At 40.9% G+C, this 6176-nt stretch overlaps 1 long non-coding RNA gene across 1 annotated transcript; it reads left to right on the plus strand.

Moving 5' to 3' along the window:
- Positions 1-2415: 2415 nt before the first annotated feature.
- Positions 2416-5918, plus strand: LOC125526550. The gene is made up of 4 exons (XR_007291770.1): positions 2416-2753; positions 3352-3462; positions 4547-4657; positions 5686-5918. It is a non-coding gene; the product is annotated as an uncharacterized LOC125526550 (long non-coding RNA).
- Positions 5919-6176: the final 258 nt, after the last annotated feature.

The following is a 6176-nucleotide window of genomic DNA, read 5'->3' on the forward strand; positions in this document are numbered from 1 at the left end:
GCAAACCTCTGCAGAGTGTATAAACTAATCATGGTTAGCCGTGTCCCCGGTAATGGACATCTTGAGTATCTTGTATCTGGATTATCATGTGAATCTCATCATGTTACTCTAATTAATTTTGTTGGTTTTTGTTTAATGATGATGCTTAATTGGGATTGAGAATGCTGTCAACCATTCTCAATGTTTAACAACTACCATGATAGTTAAATAAAATTTATTCCTTTGCAGTAGGAAAAAATTGGCTTTACGTAAAACTGTAACCATAGAGCTTTCCACCAGCCAAATATGCATGTAGCATAGCCTTATTCTTTCATTGCTCTCTATGTGTTACATTGCCAGCATATTCCATGTGCTGACCCGTTTCGGGCTGCAACGCTCATGTTGCAGACTTTTCAGACGACGATTAAGGTGCCTTTAGGTCGTGGTTCTATACTCAGTGATGCCGTTGGAGTTGATGGACTCACTTATCTTCCAATCCTTCCGCTGTTATCGTTATTAGATGGCCTTAAGCCATATTTGAACAAACTATGCCATAAATGTGGCCATAAGATTGATCATTTGGCTTGAAAACCCCGAATCTTCATGCATGATAGCTCATTTCTGAGAACACTTTTTTGAAATAATTGTCGTATTATAAGTTTATTTTTTCCTGGAAACTTGGTCACATATAATGACACAATGCAAAGGTTTTCCAATTTTTTATTTTATTTTTTATGCCTGTTTCGAAATGCGATCAAAACGGCGGGTTTGACCGTTCCTAACTAGTGGTTGAATCTTGGAAAAAAATTGATGTTTCTCTGATTAAATAGATACTTATGTACTTAGAGATGATTTTTTGAAAAAATAAAGAGCAAACTATGAGGCAACTGCAGTTCAAATTTGACCCGCTTCCTACTGAATCCGCATGAATTTGTCGTTTTTACCAGAGGTGGATCAAGGCTTTCGACACCCAACCATTTGGTCAATTATGAATCAAATATGGCCTAGTATTTTAGAAAAATGATTTGGTCCAATTTTGCAAGAAATATATGGTAGGTCCTTCACAAAAAGAACTCAATTCGGGCACTCAAAAAACGGAAAATGAATTTTCCATGCAAAGAAAATGAAAACTCCCTTAGGCAACATTGTTTGGAATTCTAAGATGCACCTTTGTGCATAATATGAGATCATTTGAACAAACTATGCCATGAATGTGGCCATAAGATTGATCACTTTTTTAAATTAATTATCGTATTACAAGTTTATTATTTTTTCTAGAAACTTGGTCACATATAATGACACAATGGGAAGGTTTTCCAATTTTTTGATTTTTTTATTTTTTATGCCAGTTTCAAAATGCGATCAAAACGGCGGGCTTGACCGTTCCTAGCTAGTGGTTGAATCTTGGAAAACTTTTGATGCTTCTCTTATTAGATAGATACTTATGTACCTAGAAATGATTTTTGTAAAAATTAAAGAGCAAACCATGAGGAAGCTGCGGTTCAAATTTGACCTGGTTCCTACTAAATCGGCGGAAATTTGTCTTTTTTACTAGAAGTGGATCAAAACTTTTGACACCCAACCATTTTGTCAATTGTGCATTAAATATGGCATAGTATTTTAGAAAATTGATTTGGTCCAATTTTGCAACAAATATATGGTAGGTCCTTCACAAAAAAAACTCATTTTGAGCACTCGGAAAATGGAAAATGAATTTTCCGTGCAAAGAAAATGAAAACTCACTTAGGCAACATTGTTTAGAATTCCAAGATGCACCCTTGTGCACAATCAACGTTGGAAAAAGCGGTGGGCGTAAGCGGGGCGGTTGGCCTTTGCCTAGTGCCTAGGCGGTGCCTAAGCGCCCTAGGCGGTAATATATTTTTGACTCAAAGTGTATTTGTGATTATTAGATGGGTGTTGATATTAATTTAGGGCATATAAATAAGTTAATTACCGGCTACTCCCACTGGAATATAACCTGTTTGGCATATCTGTGCAGTATGTGGCATGATTTCTTGCTTGGGTAGGCAATTCATTGCTTGCCCTGCCTAGACCTCCATTTATGCCCTAGGCGAGGCGTTTGGCCATTGCCTAGCGCCTAGGCATGCCTAAGCGCCTCCTAGGCACTGCCTTTTCCAACAGAGTGCACAATATGAGATCATTTGAACAAATATTTGGTAGGTCTTTTACAAAAAAATTCATTTTGAGCACTAAAAAGTGAAAAGTGGTTTTTTCTGAAAAACTTATCTTTGATTTCGACCAATTTAGATGGTCATAAGGTCTTCAAATTGTTTGCTGTGTTCTGATTGGTCCATAGACATATCACACGGATCATGGATTATACATCATCGGATGCTCGAGGATCCAACGGCAGTCATCAACCCTTCCACACCAACCCTAGCTCTGTTCTGGTGGTCATCAACCAGACCGCCTCCCCTCACATGCCCGACGCCCCACCCTCTCCACCTCCCCTTCTCCCCCTACCCCCAGTAGCACCCAGGCCCAACAGCACATGCAGTGGCCAGATCCCAGATCCATCACGCTTCATGTGCCTCACCGGAGGCGCACACGCAGAGTGAGGTGGGCTGCCCGCATGCAAACGCCATGGACCTCCGTCACGGGACGCCAACGCGTCTCGTCTGCCCGGTCGCGTCACCAGACGGTTGCTTGCCTGCTCCCTACCGACGCCATCCCATGCCCAGGATGCCGCGCCAACCACGCCCCGACGTCCCTCCTCCCTCACCCCTGCGTCGGCCCCGTCGTCCGTCCCCGAGGTACCCCGCCCGACCGCCCCCAGTCAGTTCTCTTCTCTGTGGCTGGTTCGGCGTGACGTGTTCCTGCCAATTTTTCTCTCCGTCTCTGTGGTTGGGCAGATGGCGCTGCTGCAACTGTGTGCAATTAGTATATAGTGATCTCACTTAGACGGCAAAATCCATAGATTGTTAGTTCGACAAGTACTAGAGGTGAGCTAATTTACATAAGAACACGAGCAGGACTAGATCTAAGAATCAGAGATTAAGTCAGTATATCTCACTTGGGTACAAGTCGCTAGAGGTTGCTATTGACACACACTTAAAGGATTCGTGCACCAAGCCCAGAACCTGAATGCTCTCTCTGTTTAGCTGTTGTACTACTAGTAAACTAGGACGTCTTCTGTCCAACTGCAAGTTGGATGGATACCACTTGCAATTAGTTGCGCAGACATCTGAAATTTTGGTTCAGTTCGTATGTATGTGCATGCTTAAGACTTTGAGTAAAACTAGTTCATTCCTTGTTGTACCTTGAAGCTGACCAGTCCCTAGCAACGCACTTTGGCTGTTCCTGTTAATTTCACTTCTTGTGATTTTAATCACTATTCTCTGTGTTTCCCAGCGACCAAAACTCGTAACAAGGGAATGTCGGGGTTCGTGGTGATGGCAGCTGACACGGAGCCGCTCGAAATCTTCCTCCACCCCCATCCCGTTGCTCACGGACGACAACAAGGTAGAAATTCCCTCCATATGTTGTATCATAGTACTCTGCTAATTAATTTGTATGTTGTAGCTTTCGTGATATGATTATAGTGATGACTGTCAAGCTCGTAATTCCGCATGATGTGTTAAAGTTTAGTAGAATATTTGATATGACTTGTGTGCTGACCTCTAGTGTCTTGTTCATTTGTAATGTGTGTGTTGTATGCTTGCTATTTTTATTTATCGAATGAAAGGACATTTTCTACGGCAGGGGGCGACTTTGCTAAAATAAATAAATAAATAAATTGTATGTGCGTGCTGAAACTTTGACAAAATCTCATTGGATGTTCAGTTTCTATCTATGAACAAGTATGCGTCACTTTTTCTTTTTGTTTGACCAAACTCAAGTCCCCTTTCTAAAACTGCAGCCAAGCAGTACTTGCTACTGGAATAATCCCATGAATGAATTCTTTGTTGTGGTCAACTCTTTCTTGTCTCTCTACAAGGATTCATGCACCAAGCCCAGAGTTAGAATTTTGTGTCAGGCTGCTAGTAAATCAGGCTCTACTCTGTCCAATAGCAAGTTGGATAGTACCTATAGTTAATTGCACGGACATATGGATTTTGGTTCATTTTGTGTGTATGTTTGTTTGTTCATGCTTACGACTTTGGCTAAAACATGTTGGATGCCCAATTCCTATGGTGAACCTTTTGGTTCAAGCAAGAAAACTCATGTTCCCTTTCTATGACTGAAGCCAAGCTGTACCTACTACTGGCATAATACGATGGATTCATTCTTTGTTTGTGGTCAACTCTTGTCTGTCTACTAGCATTCGTGCGAGAACCTGAATGTTGTGTAGGCTGCTGTGTTGTACTACCAGTAAACTAGTTTATACTCTCTCCAACTGCAAGTTGGATAACCTTGCAATTAATTGTACAGACATGCATATGATTTTTTGGTTCAATTTGTATGTATGTATATGCTTAAGACTTTGACTAAAACTAGTTGGATGTTCAGTTCCCCATGAAGGTGACCAATCCCTAGCAGTGCCCATTGGTCCTTCCTGTTAATTTCACCTCCTGCGATTTTAATCTTTGTTTCTTGCTTTCCACAGCGACCACATTCTCTTAACAGCGGGACATCTGAGTTCGTCGTGGTGATGGAAGCTGACACGGAGCCGCTCAAAATCTCCTCGCCTCCCGTCATGTTTCTTGCGGACAGCAAGGTAGAAATTCTGTCCATATACATCATACTAATGCTAATTAATTTATATGTTGTAGCTTGCGGGATATGGTCATAGCAGTAACTGTTAAGCTCGTAATTCTATATGTCGTCTTCAAGTTTTCTCTAATATAGATTTCTCAAATCTCTCTCTGAACTTCTCTAATAAAAATGGTGCTAACTGTTAAAGCTCTTCGTGGTGACATGTTTCTTTCACCAATACAATAATATATTAGAACTCAAGGACTGTTTGAGTGATAGGTTGTTCATACTATTAGAGAAGTGAACTGATTAAGCTATTGCTTTCCCCAACAACAAAAAATAAATACGGCAGTTGAACAACGTGTATCCCTTCACTTGAAAGCCTATGAAACTTTCTGTAGCAGCAGTGCAGCACACTTTATATATGATGGAAATTGTGCAGGTTCCATGGTGTCAATTGGCCTCTGGCCATCTTGAACTGGGACTCCAGTAACAAGTAGATGTTGCTGCCACACCCAATATTTTAAGTTGTTTTATTTTTATTTTTGGAGAGATATTAATCACCCAGTTTCCCTGTTAATAAGCTGAGAACACTTGCCTCCTCCCCAACCCTCGCCCCAGCCTGCCACTGTCGGCTTTCCCCCGTCGCCGCAGCAGATAATTAGATTTTTGGGACTCTGTTTCTATGCTCTCCTTGATAACATTTTGGATATTAATTGGACACGCTTTATATAAAACGATTTATCTTGTACATTGATCTACCTAACTTGTAGGAGTATACATGAAACCATACTTGTCAAATATCGAGTATCACAGCTGAATAATAACGTCTTGTTTTATGTTCACTGAATCACAATTCTTCTCTCTTTTTATGATCAGTCCATCTTACAGCCATCAATAAGAAAAACACTTATCTTCATATTAGGATTATTATTTTCTTGTCTGCAGTATTATAATGTACATATGCTTTTCTGTTCACTGAATCACAATTCTTCACTCTTTTACCATCAATCCATCTTCTTACAGTTGGATGTTTTTTTGGCTGTCCAGATGACCAAGCCCAAGGAGGAAGCAGTTGCTCATCACTGAGGACAAGTAACTCCAGCAAGTTGACGCCGTAGATTCATAGTGTACCTTCTATATGCCCATCCAGTTCTGTGATTTGTGTCTTGAAACCCAAAAACCCCATGCCCATGTGGGAGCTGAACCATAGTTTTTTTCTTGTGGAAAATAATATCCTTGGCTGAATCGACTTGAGGCGGTTTCTTCAAAATTCTTGGAAATGATTTGGTAGTTTCTTTTGGCGAGGAACTGTTTCATACTGAAGTTTACTGGTACATGTGTGGTTTGCTACTGTTGCTTCGTTTGGGTTGGGTTGGTTTCAGCGGGGAGATGTGCATGCACACTAGCAGCATGAGCTAGCAGCCATGATTGCAGCCAGCCACCACCATGTAAATGTAATAAATGTGTGGCCTATCTAGTGTGCTGCTCATAGAAATATAGATGTGTGGCCTATCTAGTGTGCTGCTGATAATCTGTTT

Source organism: Triticum urartu, unplaced genomic scaffold, assembly GCF_003073215.2.
Source record: "Triticum urartu cultivar G1812 unplaced genomic scaffold, Tu2.1 TuUngrouped_contig_10452, whole genome shotgun sequence".
Classification (NCBI taxonomy): domain Eukaryota; kingdom Viridiplantae; phylum Streptophyta; class Magnoliopsida; order Poales; family Poaceae; genus Triticum; species Triticum urartu.